At 41.8% G+C, this 25224-nt stretch overlaps 1 protein-coding gene across 1 annotated transcript in view; it reads left to right on the top strand.

The window, feature by feature from the left end:
- The first annotated feature begins 17189 nt into the window (after positions 1 to 17189).
- cnga1b (cyclic nucleotide gated channel subunit alpha 1b) overlaps positions 17190 to 25224 on the top strand; it is a 52092-nt gene continuing 44057 nt past the window's right edge. The window contains exon 1 of the mRNA XM_087987898.1: positions 17190 to 17491. The gene's annotated coding sequence lies outside the window, so the exon portion shown is untranslated. The remainder of the gene's footprint in view (positions 17492 to 25224) is intronic.

The raw sequence follows: 25224 nt of genomic DNA, 5'->3' as shown, positions 1-25224 counted from the left end.
CCTGTTTCACCGAACCTGAATTTCCACCACACTGTGTTTTCATTTCATGGTTGCAATGTGATACTCTCAGAAGAAATTGTGAAGCTCTTCTGAGAGGCTGGCTGCAGATTTGCATTTGATCCAGAGACAATTGCCAATGGGTCTTACCTGTGTGCCAGAAATTGTATATTTTTTCCCCAACTGTACATAGTTGCCTTTTTCAACATTTGATAAGGCTTCCCCTGCTTTCAGTGAGATACTCCTGTTGTAAGTAATGGCTTCATGTTTGCCACTAGTCTGTTTGTGTACAAAATGTAGCACTAGCTTAACTTCCCTGTAACCCTGAACTCAGTTTGCTGAAATCTGTTTCTTAGTATGTATAAGTGGACTGTCATAGAATTTGGATCTTAGTCCATCAGCATCATAAGTGGGAGCATCTTTTGAGACATTTTCCAGATGCATCAGCTGGAATGAATGTCCTCTGCTCATACTAACAATGAATTATCTGCTTGATGGCAACTGCTTATTGGTTAACTCTTGCTCCATTACAGCTCATCTGTGAAATGCACAAGAATGTGCTACATTGCCTGCAAGATGATAAGTGCCTGATACTTTCCTTCATTCTTATGAATTATCCTTTTTTCATATCTGCCCTGTGAGGATGAATCAGTGCTACATTTATATTAACTGCTCAGAAGTGTCCATCAATCACTATTTCTGCTTCACTAATAGAACTACAAAATAATTTTATTTCCTCCAGGCTTTTAGAGAGTGTGGCTGTGAACTTGTTCATTTCTGAAATGAAAATGATGCAAGTGTTGTGGTGAGTCCTTTTGTTAATTTGATCTAGTGCTTTTCAGTTTCTGTACCAATAAGTAAACAGCACGTGTTACACGCATATAGCTAGGCATGTTTCTGGTATGATGTAGACAGGAAATGGAACATTTTGTGATGCAGTTGAATCTTTGCTTTAAGTATGCTGAAAAACATCTGCATAAGAAGATATAATTGTACCAGCCTGAGATACTTACCTTTCCTTCAGCTCATACATCACCAGTCACCCCAATGGAAGGTAAGTCAGCTGCTAGCTGACGCATCTACAAGAAACAAACCCACAGCCATAATATTCTGCGCATGGGCTCAACAGGTAGGGTATAGGATTCTGGATTAATGGTGCCGGAAGAGTACAGCAGTTCAGGTAGCATCCGAGGAGCAGTAAACTCGACGATTCGGGCAAAAGCCCTTCATCAGGAATAAAGGCAGAGAACCTGGAGAGATAAGTGAGAGGAGGGTGGGGGTGGGGAGAAAGTAGCATAGAGTACCATAGGTGAGTGGGGGAGGGTATGAAGTTAATAGGTCAGGAAGGAGGGTGGAGTGGATAGGTGGAATAGAAGATAGGCAGGTAGGACAAGTCATGGGGACAGTGTTGAGCTGGAAGTTTGGAACTGGGGTGAGGTGGGGAGGGGAAATGAGAAACTGTTGAAGTCCACATTGATGCTCTGGGGTTGAAGTGTTCCGAGGCGCAAGATGAGGCGTTCTTCCTCCAGGCATCTGGTGGTGAGGGAACGGCGGTGAAGGAGGCCCAGGACCTCCATGTCCTCGGCAGAGTGGGAGGGGGAGTTGAAATGTTGGGCCACAGGGCGGTGTGGTTGATTGGTGAGGGTGTCCCGGAGATGTTCCCTAAAGCGCTCTGCCAGGGCGAGTCCAGTCTCCCCAATGTAGAGGAGACTGCATCGGGAGCAAAGGATACAATAAATGATATTAGTGGATGTGCAGGTAAAACTTTGATGGATGTGGAAGACTCTTTTAGGACCTTGGATGGAGGTGAGGGAGGAGGTGTAGGCACAGGTTTTACAATTCCTGCAGTCGCAGGGGAAGGTGCCAGGATGAGAGGGTGGGTTGTAGTGTGGCATGGACCTGACAAGGTAGTCACGGAGGGAACGGTCTTTGCGGAAGGTGGAAAGGGGTGGGGAGGGAAGTATATCCCTGGTGGTGGGATCTTTTTTGAGGTGGCGGAAATGTTGGCGGATTATTTGGTTTATGCGAAGGTTGGTAGGGTGGAAGGTGAGCACCAGGGGCGTTCTGTCCTGGAGGACCAGTTCCACCACAGAACACACCAGATGGCCTCCTTCTTTAGAGACCGCAATTTCCCTTCCCACATGGTTAAAGATGCCCTCCAACGCATCTCATCCATATCCCGTACCTCTGCCCTCAGACCCCACCCCTCCAACCGTAACAAGGTCAGAACGCCCCTGGTGCTCACCTTCCACCCTACCAACCTTCGCATAAACCAAATCATCTGCCGACATTTCCGTCACCTCCAAAAAGACCTCACCACCAGGGATATATTTCCCTCCCCACTCCTTTCCGCCTTCCGCAAAGACCGTTCCCTCCGTGATTACCTGGTCAGGTCCACATCCCCCTACAACCCACCCTCCTATCCTGGCACCTTCCCCTGCCACAGCAGGAATTGTTAAACCTGCGCCCACACTTCCTCCCTCACCTCCATCCAAGGCCCGAAAGGAGCCTTCCACATCCATCAAAGTTTTACCTGCACATCCACCAATATCATTTATTGTATCCGTTGCTCCCGATGGGGTCTCCTCTACATTGGGGAGACTGGACGCCTCCTAGCAGAGCGCTTTAGGGAACATCTCCCGGACACCCGCACCAATCAACCACACCACCCTGTGGCCCAACATTTCAACTCCCCCTCCCACTCTGCCGAGGACTCAATGTGGACTTCAACAGTTTCCTCATTTCCCCTTCCCCCACGTCACTTTAGTTCCAAACTTCCAGCTCAACACTGTCCCCATGACTTGTCCTAGCTGCCTATCTTCTTTTCCACCTATCCATTGCACCCTCCTCCCTGACCTATCACCTTCATACCCTCCCCCACTCACCTATTGTACTCTATGCTACTTTCTCCCCACCCCCACCCTCCTCTCACTTATCTCTCCATCCTTCACACTCTCTGCCTTTATTCCTGATGAAGGGCTTTTGCCTGAAACGTCGAGTTTACTGCTCCTCGGATGCTGTCTGAACTGCTGTGCTCTTCCAGCACCACTAATCCAGAATCTGGTTTCCAACATCCGCAGTCATTGTTTTTACCTGGGGTATGGGATGTCAACTCTTCAATGGGAGAAAGTCCTTTCTATGAGAGTTGCCAATCATTCTGATTGACCAGTAACTCTAGCAGTCCCAAAAATTTGGAAGTGAGCACGACCAGGCCCATGCAGACATTTGACAGTTCTAAAGTGTAGTAAGTCCCTTCCGAGGGACAATCAGGGGGGAGAGGGATGTGAAATTGGAAGCTGGTTTTGGAGGCAGGCAGAAAGAAATGAGGGGAGGGCACATTCTTGGCCTCAAAAAAATGTTAGGACATGTGCAGTACGATATTCCAATCAATTGGTTTGGTAAGTTGGCCATCTTTTGTCCCTTACGTGCTTCCAACTGGAAACATGCCCAGTGGAGGAACTTAAGATCCAGCCTATTATGTCTGGTTTCCCAGCCAATGTCTTTCATGCTTGACCTGTTCCATAGTTCTGTTTGTGCTTTGCATTGAACACAACGTTTGCCCATAGAGACAATAAATATGAATTGAATGAACAAAAAGTTTATGTTGAGTCATTTTAATCAGTGGGGTAGTTTTGTGACCTATGCATAATTTACCTCTGAAAATGATCTTGCAACAGAAAAATTGTGAGCATGTTGGAGAGCTGCCTGAATGCATTACAATCGCTTTGTGTGTGTGTGTGTCCGCATGTTTGTGTTAACCTCAATTTCTCTCAGTTACATCAGTTGAGTGTTTCCTTTTATGACTATGTTGCATCGGTTCTCAGTTAATGTCCGCTATTTGCAACTGCATATCAGTTTGGTTCAAATTAGGTAGAATAATGACACCTGTAGCTTTCTGAGATCACCCTCAGTGACCTTGAATAAATTGAAGGTTATAGTTGTCATGGAGAAGTACCAGGAACTGTTAACTGCCTTAATTAACTAATTGTATTCAAACCAGGCCAGTGAATACTGACTGATCAGGCATTTTCATAGGGATGCAACAGGGATTAGTTGTCTCCATATACTTTTACTCAATGAAAAATATGTAGTGTGCGATCATATTCCTCTTGCTTACACAATGCAGGCAGGTAATCGTGAGTGTAAATGTAGCTTGCAGCGTGTGCAAATAAATCAAAGTACAAACCTTTCTGATGATCCAAAATTGGTTTCTGGCATGATTCTTAAGGCAGTTAGATTCTTTTCTAAGTGCTGTCTAATATTGGACAAAAATGACTAAACCATGTATTTTGGCTAAGCGTCATTTTTGTTGAATATCTTAGAGGGCTTTTCCCCACAAAGCCCAATGGATTTTCTCATGCTATAATCTCAACTGTGCCTCATTAATTACTTGCGCCCGTCATCAGATGTGAGGCTGATTCTCCTACTCACCGCAGCTGGAAGTACCTGAAACTGACTTGCTATAGCTCATGTCATTCAGGACTGGGAATATCCTATCCTATGATCTGCAAGCATGGGCTAGTTAAGCACAAGTGGCATTGTGCCCTCTGCAGACAGTCAAAGGAATGTTGTTTGGTATTGTCTGCCAGCTGTTTGAACATTTGGCCTAGATATCTGGCATTGCAATGGTTCTGAAATACATATACCACATTACTTCACATTCTCCACTAAATTGAGGGATATGTATAATCTCCACCGTTTTTCAACTGAGTGGGACTACACTCACCTAGTTCAATTCCTCTCAAGCCAGTCACAACCATAGAATCACCTGAAATAGCTACCCTTTCTGTTTTTGTACTAATAGCTCTATTGTCTCCCAAAGATAAATATCCACTTTGATCCTCTCTTATTTCACACCTCCATGATGCCCCCTAGTGAAATAATATGTAAACACAGTTTTTGCATGAATACTGACCATTCCCTGCATTACTTCAGCACCACCTCTTGAGTTGTTGGCGGGAATCCTGAGGGACAGGATGTACATGTATTTGGAAGGCAAGGACTGATTAGGGAGAGTCAACATGGCTTTGTGGGTGGGAAATCATGTCTCACAAACTTGATTGAGTTTTTTGAAGAAGTAACAAAGAGGATTGATGAGGGCAGAGTAGTAGACGTGATCTATATGGACCTCAGTAAGGCATTCGACAAGGTTTCCCATGGGAGACTGATTAGCAAGGTTAGATCTCACGGAATACAGGGAGAACTAGCCATTTAGATAAAGAACTGGCACAAAGGTAGAAGACAATGTGGTGATGGATGCTTGTTTTTCAGACTGGAGGCCTGTGACCAGTGGAGTGCCACAAGGATCGGTGCTGGGTCCACTACTTTTCGTCATTTATCTAAATGATTTGGATATGAGCATAAGAGGTATAGTTAGTAAGTTTGCAGATGACACCAAAATTGGAGGTGTAGTGGACAGCGAAGAAGGTTACCTCAGATTACAATGGAATCTTGATCAGATAGGCTAACAGCTGGATTTTAATTTAGATAAATGCGAGGTGCTGCATTTTGGGAAAGCAAATCTTCGCAGGACTTAAGGTAAGGTCCTATGGAGTGTTGCTGAACAAAGAGACCTTGGAGTGCAGGTTCATTGCTCCTTGAAAGTAGAGTCGCAGGTAGATAGGATAGCGAAAAAGGCATTTGACATGCTTCCCTTTATTGGTCAGAGTATTGAATACAAGAGTTGGGAGGTCATGGTGCGGCTGTACAGGACATTGATTGGGATACTGTATGCAATTCTGGTGTCCTTCCTATCGGAAGGATGCTGTGAAGCTTGAAAGGGTTCAGAAAAGATTTACAAGGATGTTGCCAGGGTTGGAGGATTTGAGCTATAGGGAGAAGTTGAATAGGCTAGAGCTGTTTTCTCTGGAGCGTTTGAGGCTGAGGGGTCATCTTATTGATGTTTATAAAATCATGGGGGGCTAAGATAAATAGATAAAGTCTTTTCGCTGGGGTGGGGGAGTTCAGAACTAGAGGGCATAGGTTTAGGGTGAGAGGGGAAAGATATAAAAGACACCTAAGGGGCAATGTTTTCACGCAGAGGGTGGTATGTGTATGGAATGAGCTGCCAAAGGAAGTGGTGGTGGCTGGTACAATTGCAACATTTAAAAGGCATTTGGATGGGTATATGAATAGGAAGGCTTTGGAGGGATTTGGGCCCGGTGCCTGCAGATGGGACTAGATTAGGTTGGAATATCTGGTCGGCATTGACGAGTTGGACCAAAGGGTCTGTTTCCGTGCTGTACATCTCTATGACTCTATGAGTCCTCTACTGTCCCTAAGTTGTCAGTTCTGCTTAGCCTAGATTAGAGTGGTGCTGGAAAAGCACAACCGGTCAGGCAGCATCCGAGAAGCAGGAAAATTGATGTTTCGGGCAAAAGCCCTTCATCAGGAATAGAGGCAGGATGCCTGCAGTGGAGAGAGAAATGAGAGGGGGGTGGGGTGGGGAGAAAGTAACATAGGTACAAAAGGTGAATGGAGTGGGGATGGAGGTGGTAGGTCAGAGACGAGGATGGGGGAAGCACATCCACCAATATCATTTAATGTACACCTGCACATCCACCAATATCATTCATTGTATCCATTGCTCCCGATGCAGACTCCTGTACACCGGGGAGACTGGACGCCTCCTAGCAGAGCGCTTTAGGGAACATCTCTGGGACACCCGCACCAATCAACCCCACTGCCCTGTGGCCCAACATTTCAACACCCCCTCCCACTCAGCTGAGGACATGCAGGCCCTGGGCCTCCTCCACTGCCGCTCCCTCACCACACGACGCTTGGAGGAAGAACACCTCATCTTCTGGGTTGGAATACTTCACCCCCATGGCATCAATGTGGATTTCACCAGTTTCCTCCATTTCCCCTTCCCCCCACCTCACCCTAGCTCCAGCCTTCCAGCTCACTCCGCCCTCATGACCTGTCCTACCTGCCTACCTTCCTTTCCACTTATCCACTCCAACCTCCTCTCTGACCTACCACCTCCATCCCCACCCCATTCACCTATTGTACTCTATGTTACTTTATCCCCACTCCCACGTCCCTCTCATTTATCTCTCCACTGCAGGCACCCTGCCTCTATTCCTGATGGAGGGCTTTTGCCTGAAACATCGATTTTCCTACTCCTGGGATGCTGCCTGACCAGCGGTGCTTTTCCAGCACCACTCTAATCTAGACTCTGGTTTCCAGCATCTGCAGTCCTTGTTTTTACCTAGTTCTGCTTAGCCGACATCCTATACTGAATGAGCAATGATTTCCTCCAATTAAATATTATGAAAATTAACGACGGTGTCATTGGTCCCTATCACAAATACCTCTCCCTGTCCCTCTCCCTGGCAATTTACCAGACTGTTTGCAACCATGATGTCATATTTTGTCCCAAAATGAGCTTATAACTGCATGTCATTGCCATCAATAAATCCATTTATTTGAATTCCTGTAGTATCATCTCATTCCAAATTTTTAAGTTGACACCCAAAGACAACTCCAAAAGATAAAGCGTAAGTGGAAGGATGATAAAGCCTGAGAGATCCAACAGCATGCTGACTGTCATGACATACAAAGCATCAACTCCTGAACCAAAGTCAAATGGGCAAAGTTGTCTTTGCAGCAAAATGTCTCTTTTGTTAAGGATGACAATGCCATCTTTCAATGGTATGCAGAATATTTCAAACAATTCCACAATCGTGAGTTCATAGTGGCAGCTGATACTTTCCCACCTCTCCATCCAGAACCTGTGGCAGAATCCATAAGTGTACCACCATCAGTGGGAAGCTGCAAGAAGCAATCAAGTCGATTAAAAGCAACAATACCTGTTGCCCTGATGGTATCTCAGCTGAGCTCTTCAATGCTGATGTGGTTTTGCTCATACCAATGCTGCATGGACTGTTCATATGGACTTGGGATGAAAATAAGTCATCCCTCTCCTCCTTGACTACCGGATTTTGACAATCATAACTATCTTCAAGAAACTATTGAGTTATTTCCCCGTTGACCATAGAAAGGAAAATCCTCACACAGTCTCCGGAACCATCTAATTCAAGTACCTGAAGACATTCTCCCAGAGACACAGTGTGACTTTAAAACTTCCAGTGGAAGGTCGGATATGGTCTTTGCTGCAAAACAAATCCAAAAGAAACAGTGAAACCACAATATTGTGTCAACCTGACCAAAGCATTTGATTCAGTAAATGGTGAGAGAATTGGATATTCAAGAGGCCTCATCACAATCATGCAACTGCTTCGTAGTGATGTAGTTACAACGGACTTGAATGCGATTTCTGAAACAGTCCCTTCAAATTCCAGATGAAAAGTCAAGCAAGACTGCACAATAGCCCCATTCTACTTGCAAGCTACCTAACTGTCTTTTAATTCAACAGCAATCAACAGCCCTCTGGTGTGAGTATTAAAACTCTTTAACCTCAGTCATCTATGTGCCAAAACTGAACTGAACACTATAGACACATACGATCTATAGACTCTGGATGACTGCAGTGTTGCTAATTACTCTGTCCTAGATCCTACAAGCATGGTCTGCTATTGACACCTAGGTCAATGTGATCTCAACAGTCCAGAGTAATGCCCAGCAGTGCCACGAGAATGCTAATGATCTTCTTGGCTCTGCCAGGGTAATTGAAACCAATTTCTCTCTGCTACATCAAATTCACTCAATCCCTGATACTGCACCCGTCTCCCACCAAAGTTCATGGTTTACCACTCTCCTGTTTGCAGCATTCTCCCTGACTCACACACTCAATCCCCCACCTCACTAACCCTGCATGGTCTCTGCATCTCCTACTCATTGACATGGAACACGCACCTGAATCGGCCCCAGACACTTGCATCTTACTGAATCCCTTATTCCAGAAGTAATCAGCTGTGATAGGGCAGAAAGAGCCAAGATACATGGCAACATTTGGCTCCTCACCCTCTCCGAGGAGAAGATCCTGAACCTGACTGTCTGGAGTGGCCAAACGACTGTGCTATATCCCTGGACTGATATGAAACGCTTTTCTTATCTTTGACTGGAGCACATAGAGTGTGTTTTCCATGTCTGCTGTTGGCATGTGGTGCAGGTATGAGTTTGACAAAGCATTGTTCCATACACATCATATTCACTCCCTTCAATGATCACTGCTGACAAGTTCAAACATATAGAGCATGCTGGAGAAGTCCAGCCAGTCCAGCAGCATCTGTGGAGAGAGAAAAATAGTCAGCATTTCAAGTCTGGTATGAACAAGCTGCTCTGGCTTGGATCTGCGCTAAAAGACAAGTTAAAATAGAAGTACTGTGAACCTATTAACTCTGGCTGAGGGGGCAAAACACAAAAAGATAACGCAAGAAGGGAAGGCAAAGCAAGGATGATACGAGCATCAAAGTAGATGTAAATTGAGTGAGTGAGAAGAGAGCGAGTGAGGATCCCTGAGATATGCCCTCGTCCAATCCATTAGATGGGGACCTATCCCTGAATGCAAAGTATCATTGCAGCAGCACTGCACTGAGAAGTGTTGGTTCCAGAAAAGCGTTTCATATCAGTCCAGGGATATGGCACAGTCGTTTGGCCACTCCAGACAGTCAGGTTCAGGATCTTCTCCTCGGAGAGGGTGAGGAGCCAAATGTTGCCATGTATCTTGGCTCTTTCTGCCCTATCGCAGCTGATTACTTCTGGAAGTGTTAAAGTGCAGCATCGATGTTGTACTGTATGCAGTACACCAAATGTGGTCTCACCAATGCCTTATATAATTGCAACAATACTGCTCTGCTTTTATACCCCATAGTTTCAACAATAAATGTCAACATTTTATTTGGCGCCCTTACTACCTGCATACCAGCTTTTTGCAACGTATCCATGAGGACATCCAGATCCCTCTGCTCTGAAGCATTATGAAATTTCCCCCATTTAGATGGGTAAGTTGTCTTTTTACTCTTCTAAAATGGATAAATTTGCACATATCCATGTTAAACTCCATCCACCAAATTTTGGCCCATTCACATAACTAATCCTATCTATTGTAAATTTCTTATTTCTTCATTGCAACTCCCACCTCTTTCAGTGTTGACTGTAATATATTCTATTTTTCCACTAAAGTCATTAATATAAATTGTAAATAGTGTGTCCAATGAAAGCATAGAGTGTTCATCAGTTATAATATTGTTGCTCCCATTGACCAACTCATTCTTTTCTGAAGCATTGTTTCTTATGGATGGATATAGGTCTTGCTATAGGTCTTGCAATTTACATTGTACAGTAGGCCACCTGTAAATAATGAGGTTGATATATTTCCATAATCTCTGGATATCTGGGCTTACTCCTCATGATATGTTGGGAGTTCCAAGACTAATTATTGTATAAGCAGTCCGCGATGGGATATTAGATGCCTATTGTGTGCTGAGTTTGGGTGTGGGGCAAGACATTAAGTGCAGTGACACAGAGAAAATAATTTAGGTTTACCAGAATCCATGGTGCCTACACACCAAGAGATGAGAATCATATATTTCTTTTGCTTTTGACTTTGGTCTCCCTTTCAGTGTTTATTCAGCTACAGCACTGTCCAGGGTGTCTCCACCTGTGTTATAAGGTTCCACTTTAATTTGTAGCAAAGTCAAGGGTCTTATAATCCTCATAGGTAATGTACATGCCTCCAACTACTTCTGTACCAACACTACATTAAAGGTGTCTTAGACCTCTTCACATAAAAAAAAAATGTTTTGCAGAATGTGGGTGTTGCTAACTGGCCAACATTTATTGCCCGTCTATATTTGCCCTTCAGAAGGTGGTGGTGAACTGTCTAATTGCCTGATGAAGGGCTTTTGCCCGAAACATTGATTTTCCTGCTCCTCAGATGCTGCCTGACCTGCTGTGCTTTTCCAGCACCATTCTAATCTCCAGCATCTGCAGTACCAACGTCTGCCTTCTCGAACAGTTCCAGTCCACCTGCTGTGGATTGACTCACAGTGCCATTAGGGAGGGATTTCTAGGATTTTGATCCAGCAACAATGAATGTTCAGTGATATATTTTCAAGTCAGGATGGTGAGTGTCTCGGAGGGGAATTTGAAGGTGGTGGTATTACCATGTATCTGTTGCCCTTGTCCTTTGAGATGGATGTGGTCATGGTTTAGAAGGTAACTGTCTGTGGTTCTTTGGTGAGTTTCTGCAGTGCAACTTGTGGATAGGACACATGCTGCTAATAAGTGTCGATGGTGGAGGAAGTGGGTGCTTGTGAATGTAGTACCAATCAAGTGTGCTGCTTTGTCCTGGATGGTGTCAAGCTTCTTGAATGTTGTTAGAACTGCACCCATCCAGGTAAGTGGGGAGTGTAACATCGCATTCCTGACTTGTGCCTTGTAAATGGTGACAGGCTTTGGGGAGTCAAGAGGTGAGTTACTCACCACAGTATTCCTAGCCTCTGACCTGCTGTTATATCCACTATGTTTATGTGGCAAGTCCAGTTGAGGTTTTGGTTAATGGTAACTCCCATGATGATGAGAGATTCAGTGATGGTAACACCATTGAATGTCAAGTGGTGGTGGTTAAATAGTCTCTCATTGGTGATGGTCATAGCCTGGCATTTGTGTGGCATGAATGTTACTTGCCACTTGTCAGCCCAAGCCTGGATATTGTCCAGATCTTGTGCATTTGTACATGGACTGCACGTTGATCTGAGGAGTTGTGAATAGTGCTGAACATGGAGAAAAGCGAGGACTGCAGATGCTGGAGAAATGTGATGCTGGAAAAATACAGCAGGCCAGGCAGCATCTGAGGAGCAGGAGAATTGATGTTTCGGGCATAAGCCCTTCTTCAGGAATGAGGCTAGTATGCCAAGCGGGCTGAGGTAAAGGGTAGGGGGGAGGGAATTTCGGGGAGGCGCGCTGGGAATACGATAGGTGGAAGGAGGTGAGATTGAGGGTGATAGGCCGGAGAGGGGGTGGGGGTGGAGAGGTCGGGAAGAAGATTGCAGGTCAAGAGAGCGGTACTGAATCCGGGAGTTGGGACTGAGATAAGGTGGGGGGGAGGGGAAATGAGGAAGCTGGAGAAATCTACATTCATCCCATGTGGTTGGAGAGTTCCTAGGCGGAAGATGAGGCGCTCTTCCTCCAGGCATCGTGTGGTCAGGGTCTGGCGATGGAGGAGGCCAAGGACCTGCATGTTCTTGGCGGAGTGGGAGGGGGGGGTTAAAGTGTTCAGCCAAGGGGCGGTTGGGTGGGTTGGTGCGGGTGTCCCAGAGGTGTTCCCTGAAACATTCCGCAAGTAGGCGGCCTGTCTCCCCAATGTAGAGGAGACCACATCGGGTGCAACGGACACAGTAAATGATATGTGTGGAGGTGCAGGTGAATTTGCGACGGATATGGAAGGATCCTTTGGGGCCTTGGAGGGAGGTGAGGGGGGAGGTGTGGGCGAAAGTTTTGCACTTCTTGCAGTTGCTGAACATAGTGATGAACATCCCCACTTCTGATGTTATGATCGTGTTATGGACCAGGCCAAACCCCTTCAAAACATTTCAAGAAAGTAGCCTGGACCCTAACTTTGCTAGTTGTTTCAAGCAGGAGAAAGTGAATATTGCAGGAGTGATGCAGATGGCACAACCACTTCATTTTAGACAAAACAGAACCTATTTGCAAGATTACCGAATTAAACACTAACGAAAGAGAACAGAACATAGAATAACAACCGATCTGAAAACCCAACAGATTATCCCAGCTTAATGATGCTGTTCCAAATTCCTGCAACTGTTCCCATAAACACCTCTTGGCAAAAAAGGCAACATCAAATACACGGTCTTACAGGAGAGAGAGAGATGGCAGAGGGATTCAGAATGGAACACCTTTTTGCATGTAGCTGTTTCTTGGACCAGCAGCCTCAAAACTGACTGACTGCTTTCCCTGAACAGCCAGACTGCTAAAATCCAAACCAACCCAACCTAAACTACAGAAAAGCTGAGCTGGGAGAACTAGCCACTCCCCTTTCATTGAACAAGTTTTTTTAAAAACTTTTTAAAGTAGATCAAGCCAGACATTTCGGAACCTGTGTCTAAAAACAGTTTTGAAAAAAAAAACCAAGGACACCACAACCTTGTGAAAGAAGCAGCATCATCACAATGGAGGGAAAGTCATTAATGAAGCAGCTGAAGATGGTTTGGCCTAAGACACTACCCTGAGGAATTCCTGCAGAAATGTCTTGCAACTGAGATGACTGACCTCCAACAATCACTACATCATCCTATGTGCCAGGCATGACTCCAACCAGGTACCATTTATTGCAGTTTTGCTAGGGGTCCTTGATGTATTAAGGGCTATCTCTCTCACCCAGCCTCTGGAATTCAGCTCTTTTGTCCATGTTTAAAGCAAGACTGTAATGAGGTCAGGAGCTGAGTGGCCCTGGCGGAACTCAAACTGGGCGTCACTGAGCACTATTGATAACACTGTTAATGACACCTTCTGTCACTTTTCTGATGATTGAGAGTAGATGATGGGGCAGTTATTGATGGGTTGGATTTATCCGGCTTTTATGTACAGGGCATGCCTTAGCAAATTTCCACATTGCCAGTGTTGTAGCTGTATTGGAACAGCTTAGATAGGAGGGCAGCAAGTTCTGGAGCACAAGTCTTCAGCATTATTGACGGAATGTTATCAGGGCCCATAGCCTTTTTCGTATCCCGTGCCTCCAACTGTTTCTTAATATCACATGGATTGAATCGAATTGGCTGAAGACAGGTATCTGCAATGCTGGGGACTAACTGGAGGAAGCAAGGTGGATCATCCACTCGGCACTTCTGGCTGAAGATTCATGTGCATGCTTCATCCTTACCTTTTGCACTGATGCGCTGGGCTCTTCCATCATTGAGGATGTGGCTATTTGTGGAACTGCCTCCTCCAGCAAGCTGTATAATTGTCCACCACCATTCATGACTGGTTGTGGCAGGACTGCAGAACTTGGATCTGATTGCGGGATCGCTTAGCTCTGTCTATCACTTGCTGCTCATGCTGTTTGGTATGCGAGGAGAGTCCTGTTCACCAGGTTAACACCTTATTTTCAGATATGCCTGGTGCTGCTCCTGGTATGCCCTCACTCTTCACTGAACCAGGGTTGATCTCCTGGCTTGAGGTAATGGTTAAGTAGAGAATATGCCAGGCCATGAGATTGCAGATTGTGCTGGAGTACAATTCTACTGTTGATGGCCCACAGCGCCTCATGGATTCATAGTTTCGAATGGCTAGATCTATTTGAACTCTGTCCCGTATAGCACGGTGATAGTGCCACACAGTACAATGGAGGTTATTCTCAATGTGAAAGTAGGACTTCGTCTCCAGAAGGGCTGTACAGTAGTCACTCTTACTGATTCTGTCAGGGACAGCCAATAATATGCACCCAATAATGTAGGGAATGGATACCAGAGGGAATTTATGATATTAAATTTCCACCATTGCCTTACCTGCCCTTATTTCTTATGCTTCAACTGACTGCACGCAATCTATTTTTAAAATTATACACTGATTAGGCTTACAGATGAGTTGGTTCTAATAGGATTTGGGAGAATTACACAAAGCTGACCAAGCAGCATTTGATTTGAGATTAAACCTAGCCTAGTAAAAGAACAATCCCAATGCAACATTAGCCATTGCTCAAGGTTACCCAATTGAAGGAATGTGTAACAGAACTTAACACGTAAAGGTGTAAACAAAAAGATGTCAGAATAGATACAAGGCTGATTCATTATTACTGTTAACAAATGTCTGAAATATTAGTGAAAAGACTTTTTCCATAATGATGTGTAACTGTGGGCCTAGCTGCATCAGCGGGTTATTCTACTGGGAAATTCTAAATGTAAAGTGACTCATAGCAAAATTAATTTCATTTGTAAAAGTACTTGATTTCAAAGGATAAACATGAACAGTGACAGTTACAACATAATACTTGATGTATCTTGTGACCCCTTTCTCATGTATTCAATGCTAATGAACATATTTGTATGACCCGTGGGCTAATAACATTAATCAGGTACATACGACATCATGATTCAACAGTCAGGAAAATTATGCAAAAATAGTACTTTCAAAAATGTTGGGGTCTATCATGCAATTTCCTGAACATAGGGTATACTGGTAGATCTGGTAGTCCTAGCAAACAAGAAAATGTAAGATAAAATACAGTTGAAATAAATAGAGAAGCAAAATATAATTAATCTAATAATTGCCTCTCTCGCTCTCACTCTCACTTTCACTCTCACTCTCACTCTTACTCTTCTCTCTCTGTGCCTCTCTCTCCACCTATCCTTGTTGACATATCTTATTGTGGGGTTGGCAATCTGTGTTTTGCCAATCAACTATCTAAACCCTTTTCACCCTCAGACAGCTACTCATGATGCGAGGATGAACATTGTCCCCATGCCCATCTTTACCTGAGGGTTAGCTTAACATGCTGTCGAACAAGAAAAACTTGTAATTTTCTGAAAAAACCAACTATAGGACAGTGTAGTGCCCAATACATTTTTGGTGTCAGTTATAAGCTCAGTGATTCTTTTCCTTTGTTTTCACGTACTTGAGATCTGTTTATATTTGTAGAAAACTCATTACTGCTGTAATACTTTACACAGTAAATACTAAATATGAAATACTAAAAGAATTCAAACTTTTAAAGGATAGCCCAATTTCCAACACCACCACCACTTATAAGGTGTACCTCCAAGTCACGCCATACTGACTTAGAACTATATCATCATCCCTTTATTGTGGCTAAGGAAAATTCCTGGAATTCTGCCCCAAACGATCCTAAACCACATGGACTGCAGCAGTTCATAAGGCAGTTCACCATCATCCTCTCAGGGGCAATTGGGAATGGGCAGTAACTGTGGACCTAGCCAGAATCAAGCACGTGCCATCAATGAATAAAGTAAAATTGCTTTTTTAAAAATTTGTCTGTTGCCTTCAAATAATTCTGTAATTACACCTCCAGATCTCTCTCTGGCTCTGCTTGCTCTTTAATATTTTACCATTTGGTTTACATTCTTTCTTTCAAAATTCATCATGACACCGTTCTGTGCATTAAAGTTCTCCCAAGTATTTTCCTACTTCACTCATTTGTCCATGTTATTACCTTCTATTCAGTTCCATTCAGTACCACAGATGACAGGCTTAATATTTATCAGAAAAACATTTAATTTGAATTCAATTTTCTAGTTTTCTCCTGAATTCTGGCTTTATTTCACACATTTTTATCTCACAAAGATGCTGAATAAAAATGTTATAATATCTGGAAGCATATAGTATAATTTATTTAACTTCAAACATTTTGATGAATTTTGTTATGGAAATGCTTGAAGTAGATTCTTCAGAACCAATTTTATGTGGTTATGAACACTTGACAAAGGTTAACTTGTTATGATTTGGAGGTGCCAGTGTTGGACTGGGGTGTACAAAGTTAAAAATCACACAATACTAGGTTATAGTCCAACAGTTTATTTGGAAGCACAATTCTGTAAAAACTTGATGTTTGTGTTGATGTGTGCAAACTTCTTGGAGGTCGTCTTCCAAATAAACCTGTTGGACTATAATCTGGGGTTGTGTGATTTTTTTTAACTTTTAACTTGTTAATTACAGTGAATAAATCAGAATACTTAAAACAGCCCCAGCATCCTGATTTGGTTTGAAAGGTACCTTTGCCATTATTAGCAAAGACTTTTAAAATGCTGCTGTGCTGTCCAATATGAATCCAAAAACAGCATTACCAGAACTAAGTACAATATTTTGTTGTTAAAAATCCAAAGAACTGCAGATGGTGGAAATCTGAAACAAAAACAGAAATTGATGGAAAAGCCCCAGAGACCCAGAAACGTTAATTATGTTTCTCTTTCTACAGATACTGCCAGACCTGCTGAGTTTTTCCAGCAATTTCTGTTTTTGTATGAATAATTGTTTATAAATAATCTTCCTAGACATATATTTACTGTCATTTTTCCTGCATTACAACTGTGACCAGATTACAGTTAAATCTTTCAATGTTATTGGAAAAAGTTTCAAATGCAGCTGCATTTGATGTTGGTTCGTCCACCTATATTTTTATTTTCATTGGGACTGACATTATCTCATTTCATCCACATACTGGGAAATTAAAATCAAAATTGATGTTGTGGTTGATTAAGCTAATATAGGAATAGGAGATTAAGTCATAATGCACAGTATTACAGTTAGTAGGCTGGCTCTGATAATCCCTGAGATGGTTCCAATTCTTTCAAGGTGGACAATGAAGGAGATGTCGGAGTTATGGGTCTGCAGATTTGCTAATCTTTCATTGTAACTGTAGATATTTGCTTAACTTTTCTGTTATCTTTCACATAATGTGTGAATTTTCAATCTCAACTTGGCTGAGGATTCTTGCTGCCATTGAATGAAGGAGGAGGCTTCCCCATCGATTAATAACCTAGTGTTTTACGTGGATCCAAATTAAATGTAGATCATTTGTGGGAGTTCAGGACTTGTTCAAGTGGTCCATTCCACTGTGGTAAGTTTCTTTTAATTCTGTATCAAATGGGTGTATTGTGGATATTGTTTTCTTTGTGGTTTTTTTTAATATCGATTCATTGAATTTGATGGTTTGGACATATTCTGCACAATGGCTCACTTATTCAGCATTGTGAAACTTAATTGATCAATGCCCGAACTCATTTCCATTTCATGTTGGGGAGACGTATGATTAACTTGTAATTGTTTTCCTCAGTCATTGATTTTCAATGTTAATTAATGATTAATTATTCTATGTAATCCTCAAGAGTCTCTCAGAGCAATGTATTGGGTTAAGTGACATCCAAACATGTGCCACTAAGAGAATGAAAGTAGTATAGTACTTATATTAATTATATACTGTGTATAATTAAATCATGCAGTTCTCTTTTCTTTCAATAGAAAGCAATTTTATGTCATTAAAACTGAACTGAAAATGAAATGGAGGATATTCTAATACACATTTTTCAAAGATAAATTTTATGTTTAATGTAATTACTCTTTAAGCACCTCATTACTTCACTTATTTATTATCAGATAGATCTGGATTTTTTTTTAATGGATGGAACAGGAAGTGCAAATTTGTTTCACAGAGGATGCTAAACCAATTTAATGTATCTGGAAGCTTAGATGTTAGGTAAATATGGAGCATACTTCTTGCACAAGGGTATGCTATTGCCATCTTCACACTTGGTTCCATTCTTTGATAACTTCTGGCCAGTTTTTATTTTTTTGCACTGATAATATTAGAGCCTGCTGCTTTATGCTCCAGCATTAATTAGTTAATAAACACAATATTGAAAAAACAATTCTCCTATTAATTCTAGAATAAGGACAACTATATTTATGTTGCTATATGTGCACCCTGCATTGGAAATTATCCAGATTTCCCCCGCAAAACAATGAGGAACATAATTTTCTCAAAGGGGAGGAAAAGTCTTAAGTGGAGAGTGGAGAAATTACATTTTCAGTTTAATTATTTAGGTGCAAATAAAGCCCAAAATGGCAACAAAAAAAGTGCACCTGGTCAAAAGGGAGTAAAAGTCCTTTTGTGTCTATTATTTTAAGTTGCTTTCACACATTTCCTAGTGGATGTAAAACACTGAGGAGTTTTTGGCAATTTTTAAATTACAACTTTGTTTGTAAATAAGTGACATTGACTTGGATAGGAAATGTAAGGTGGTGGAGCATTCTGGACAGACTAGACAAGTTAGGTGTTTTGGAGCAGAATAGAATTTATTCTGGATCTATTCTTCACTACACCTGACTAGAATATTTGTTGTTAACAATGAATGCTAAATAGGGAAAACAATTCAATTTCTTAAAACTGACATTTTTCACTTTGAAGATCATAAATGCTACACAAAAAAAAAGGCAAATAAATTGGACTGATAATGATGCCGGGATGATAATTAAAATACTATTGTGTTAATATATTATTCTAGGTTTGAATTTTTATGAGTATCTGGCAATACCTGGCATTTAAGCATCGAATATGAAAGCAATTCAAAATCAGCAACTAAGAAAATTTGAATTAGTTAGGCTAACTTAACCAGTTATGTCAATGCACGACCTTCTAAATGATTCATGTAATACAGTGCTCAGACTAACACTGGAAATCTGTAGTTTTATTATTTCATTATTTATGTTTATTCGATACCTTTCTAATAGAAGTGGAATTTAGCTATAAATCTGTTTTCCTTTCCATCTGGATACAACTGATTACAAGAAGTACCAGAAATTTAATAGGATTAATGAACTCTTATGTCTTTGTAGTGTTACTAAATGTTCAACAATATACCCACTATTGTTAATTAATTTCCAATGCTTCTAAACCTGGGCTAGAGAAGGAATGATGTGACTGGTAAACCGATCATTACTTTATGCAATGTATGATTTTAGCAGTTAACACAGACCAGTAAATCCAAGTTCTTATTGTCACATTGCATTAGTTGTAATGGATGGTAATAAAGGTCCACTTAGCAAAGTAGATCGCCATTGAAATGACCTGGTTCTCAGTGTGAAGATTAGGAGGATGATATCGAGTGTTGCGTGTATCTGTGTTGTTGCTTATCATGTAATTCTCACCTGTTTGAAGAGGTTATATGTACAAATTTACAAACTAAGAGCTAACAAATGTATGTTTCAAAAATCAATGATGCTTGGTTAAATGGTTAACTAAGGTTAAAACAGGAGAGCAGAAAGCTCATTGCTGCTGTTGCACAACCTAACTTGTGGGGCAGGAGGGGCACTCAGAGAGCGGTGGCAATGAAAAATTGTGTTCCAGTGAAATTTAAAAGAACTTAAAAGAGAGACAATCAATAAGAAATATAAAAAGAAAAGAAAAGTTCTGAAAACTTGAATTAGGATTAGAAAACTTAATTCATCTGTAGCATTTTCTCAAAGAGGGTCAGGGTCAAAACATAGCAGGCAACAATGAAAAGGCGTAAAGAACTTTTATAAATGTGAGTTTATAATTTAGTACATTTTGTAAAGAAAGCAAATCTGTCTTTAAAATGGACAAAAGGAATCATAAAATGGGTCTCAAAAGCCACATGACTTCTCTTGTGGATTCATCTACAAGAGTTAATCATAAAGAGTCAATCATAATCACAGTCAATCATAAAGAGTCATTAAATAATTCAAGACCTCCAGAGCACCCACTCAACCCCCAAAGGCATGAAGTCTTAAAGCTTCAGTGTTAAATAGGGGTCAGAAGGGATATTACAAGGAATTCCAACAAGATTGACTTTGCTTTGTGGAACAATGATTCATTTTAAAGTTAACATTTAGCTGTTTAATTTAGCAATTGTTGATTTGTAATAAAAGCCAGAGGAGAACACCATCAGAGTGAGACATCTAGAAACCACCATGAAGACTGAAAGGATGGAGAACTTCATCAGATCTGGCAGCATCAGTGGAGTGAGAAAGAGTTAATGATTTGAGTCCAAAATGGGATTTGAAGAAGAATCTTGGACTCAAAACATTAACTCTGTTTATTTCTTCACAGATTTTGCCAAATGTGCTTCATTTTTGTTTTTTCTATTTCCAATAAGACTTCCTCATCATCATCCCTAATTTCCCCTGAGAAGTTAGTTGTGAGCCATCTTTTTGAATGACTACAGATTCTACAGTGCAGGGGCAGCCCAGTGCTTTAGGGAAGGCTGTTCCAGGTGAATGTTGTGTAATCATCAGTGAATATCCCACTGGGGATGACGACACTCTGAGAAACTCCTGTAGAATTGTCCTGAGATTGAAATAATTAAAATCAACAGCTTCAAAAGAAGAAACTAGACAAACTGAAATTTGTTAACGGTTTCTTAAAGAGATACATGCTTCTGGACAATCTATAATCATTCTTACTTTTAAAAACTGTATTTTCCAGCAGTCTGATTTATTTTCAGGGTTTTTAAAAATAAATTGTGATGCTTTTACATTTTACTGACAATATCATCAATTATGGACCCACTTCCTTTCACTATTAATCTGATACAAGGTTAATTAATGATATGTACTGAAATAGTCCACAATTGCGCAAATAAAATGCTCTTTGTGTTCTGAGTATTGATTGAGGAAATAATGAGATAGTTTTTCCAATTATCAAACTTGGGTAAGTGCCTATCTTATTAACAGACACTTTTTCAATTGCTATTCAACACATGATTCTGGAGACATAGAAACAAAAAGAACATTTAAAAATCTATAATTGAGTTTTAGGATAAATTATTCCTGTTTGTCACAGGAGCAGATTTTTTCAAAAAAATTCTCCAGTGAGGACGTAGGGCAGAACCTTCCCATTCCCTGAATGACATGGGCATTGGTAAGTCAATTTAGAAAACAAGGAAGGCAAAAATGGCAACTCCAGCTTTCTATTCGCTCCTCCTGGCTTCGATCTATAATCCCTGACATCACAAGGCATGCTGCATAGGCAATGACTGACCATAACCGTGTCCACAGACATCTCCCCCTCACTTATACGTTGTGTTGCCCCTCCATTTATGATTGTTATTCCCTTTGTATCCCAGCAAGCTGCCTCCCAACCTGACATACACTTTGAATGCTCCAGCAAATAACAGTTCTGTCATAATGCCCCAGAACATCCTCATTTGGTGGTGTCACAGTGCCTCACTCATCTGGAGGACATTCTATCAAAGACCAAAGTCTGTGGTCCTCCTGCACCTTCTCTGTATTGTGAGGGCACCATTGCCTGAAAACTCTAAACTTTGAGGCTGCCACACATCCACCAGTCCTGGAATGCTGGTTCTGGACTTCCAGATGCAGGTGCTCCTCACCTACTCCTGTGGACATCCATGGTTCAACAAACAGAGGTGACAACAGCTTCCATTGGTGGTGATTTCAACAATGTGTGAGGAACATCTGAAATAAAGCAGCTCCTCATAATGTGATCAGTGAGCAGTTGCACAAATAACTTATGACCATTATCTTTCACATACTGGAACATGGAGGTCTCCAAAGTGGAGGGAAATGGCATACCTCTTCATGGACCATTTACAGGTGGACATTTTTCAGCTGTATGCCACACAAACCATGTGGCATATATATAGGAGGAGTTTGCAAGTGTGGTAGGAACAATGACATGACCCAAGCATTGCATGTAAGAAAATAACAGTCAAAGGATCTCAGATTACTCACAAGTAGAATCCACTCCCTCAGCCAAATCAATTACACTAATTGCACCCACTCAAAGTTTGGTAGCAGATATGCTTCATTTCCATTGCGCATTTGTGATTCAAGTTAGAATAGTAGCACTTGATAGAGTAAGTAACAGGTTCAACCATTGATAAAAGTGACCCCAAAAACTGGTGACAGTCTTTGAACCACACCCCCCACCCCAAAATGCCCCCATAATCTCTTGCAGTGGTTCCCAAACTTTTCAATTACAAGGCACACTTCAATAAGTCAAACAATTCCATGGCACACTCACATTTTTCAGCTGAATTGATTGCTCATAAATGTCACTTCAATTTGCATTTCTTATGAATACAATCTTACCAGAGAGGTTTGCAAAATAGTTACCTACAGCAAGCTATAGACAGGCCAAATGAACAGAAGGGATTAGTTTCATTTGGGGTCATGTTCAGCACAACATCGTGGGCCAAATGGACCACTCCTCTGCTGTACTGTTCTATGTTCTATATAGAGTAAATTACAATTTTCCTGGTTAGTGACTGACCATGGCTAACCCCTGTACTGGAGTAGAATGAGCCTCTTGAATAGTGTCATTTGACTGACTATAGTCCCTCTTTACACCACAAAGGACTGGTCCCCTTTGACTTTCACACATGGCCATTAGCTTGAAGCACATGAAATTTGTTTGCTGCACAATGCTGACACATGCTACAAGTATGACATTAACATAACGCAATGTTGCACAGTGACATTTCCACCCCCTTGACTGTTCAGTGATTCCCATCTTGACAAGTGCTAGCTTTCCCCTAAAAGGCAACATAATACATCATGATGGGCAGCCAGTAGAGGACTAAAGACCCTATACATTGAGAAAGCAATATTTGTGAAAGAGATACATGCATAAAAAGAGACCTGGCAATAGGATGCAAGTTGTAGGTAACCTGAGCTTCAAAGTAAAGTTTGGAATGGCTGAAGTGGTCGATGAGTTGATCCAAGAGAAGAGGTGAGGAGACAATGGGTTTGCTGATGCTGACTTGTGTGCCTGGTGATTCAAAGAGGATGCTGGCCATTGAGCAAGCAGTGATGATGTTTTCTGAAGGCCAGGACAAGTATTCAACATGCTGCAGCTGCCTGGTACCTACTCTGATTTACTTTTGGAATTTCTCATGAAAGGAGTGGAAAATTGGTGTGTAACTAAGGCAAGTTGGAACTTTTTGAAGATATTAAGGCACAGAAATTAGATAATGGCTACTCAACAATGATGCCATTTCAAGGTTTGAGAGAAAATTGCAAATATTTTTCTCAACATCAGGATTCAGATTTTATCATTCTTTGTGTGTTGATCCACCTTTCTCACATTGTTCATGCCCCATCTGACAAGAAAGAATTCTGGCCAATGTCTTCTAATATTTTCTAGTACTGAACTTTCTTATTAATTACACCAATATAAACTGGGAAGTATACAGGCATGCATTAAAAGACTCAATGTTAAGAACTTGTCAGGTACCAAAATTCTTGATTATCAGTCCCTGTTACGTTGTGGGCTTTAATGAGTGTGAATTCCGTAGAACATAGAACAGTACAGCACAGTACAGGCCCTTTGGCCTTTGATGTTGCGCTGACCTTTTATCCTACTCTAAAATCAAACTAACCTACATACCTGTCAATTTACTATCATCCATGTGTCTATCCATGACTCGCTTAAATGTTCCTAATGTATCTGACTCTGCTACCACCACTGGCAATGAATTCCATGCACCCACCACTCTCTGTGTAAAGAACCAATCTCTGACATCTCCCCCAAACCTTCCTCGAATCACCATAAAATGATGCTCTCTTGTGATAACCATTTCTGCCCAGGGAAAAAGTCTCTGACTATTCACTCTGTCTATGCCTCTCACCATGTTGTACACTTCTATCAAGTCACTTTTCACCCTTCTTCACTCCAAAGGAAAAAAACCCTAGCTCCCTCAACCTTTCTTCATAAGACATGCCTTCCAGACCAGGCAGCATCCTGGTAAATCTCCTCTGCACTCTCTCTGAAGCTTCCACATCATTCCTATAATGAGGCGACCAGAACTGAACACAATATTCCAAGTGTGGTCTAACCAAGGCTCTATAGAGCTGCAGCATAACCTCATGACTCTTAAACTCAATCCCCCTTCTAGTGAAAGCCAACACACCATACGCCTTCTTAACCCTATTAACTTGTGTGGCAACTTTGAGGGATATATGGACATAGACCCCAAAATCCTTCTGTTCCTCCACACTGCCAAGAATCCTGTCTTTAACCCTGTAAACTGCATTCAAATTTGACCTTCTAAATGAATCACTTCACACTTTTCCAGGTTGACTCCATCTGCCACTTATGAGCCCAGTTCTGCATCCTGTCAATGTCCCACTGCAACCTACAACAGTTCTCCATGCTATTGACAACTCCACAAACCTTTATGCCATCAGCAAAGTTACAAACCCAACCTTCCACTTCCTCATCCAAGTCATTCATAAATATCACAAAGAGCAGAGATCCAAGAACTGGTCACCAAGCTCCAGGCTGAATACTGACAATCTACTACCACCCTCTGTCTTCTATGGGCCAGTCAATTCTGGATCGAGACAGCCAAATTTCCCTTTATCCCATGCCTCTTTATTTTCTAAATGAGCCTACTATGGGGAACCTTGCCAAATGCCTTGCTAAATCCATGTACTCCACATGAACTGCTCTACTTTCATCAATGTGTTTTGCCACATCCTCAAAAAATTCAATAAGGTTTATGAGGCATGACCATAGTTGGCCATGCTGACTATCTCTATTTAAACTATAGTTTTTCAAGTAATCATAAATCCTGTCTCAGAGAATCCTGTCCAATAATTTGCCCATCACAGATGTAAGACTGACTGGTCTTTAGTTCCCAGGATTATCGATATTCCCTTTCACGAACAGGGGAATAACATTTGCCACCCTCTAATCATCTGGCACTACTCCAGTGGACAGTGAGGGTGCAAAGATCATCGCCAAAGGTGCAGCAATCTCTTCTCTTGCTTACTGTAGAAACCAAGGGTATATCCCATCTGGCCCAGGTG

This window comes from Chiloscyllium plagiosum, unplaced genomic scaffold (genome assembly GCF_037043375.1).
Source record: "Chiloscyllium plagiosum isolate Xiang-an unplaced genomic scaffold, Cpla_swu_hap1 HiC_scaffold_1, whole genome shotgun sequence".
Taxonomy (NCBI): Eukaryota; Metazoa; Chordata; class Chondrichthyes; order Orectolobiformes; family Hemiscylliidae; genus Chiloscyllium; species Chiloscyllium plagiosum.
The sequence above is the reverse complement of the archived record's forward strand: the minus strand, read 5'-3'. Positions and strand labels throughout refer to the sequence as shown.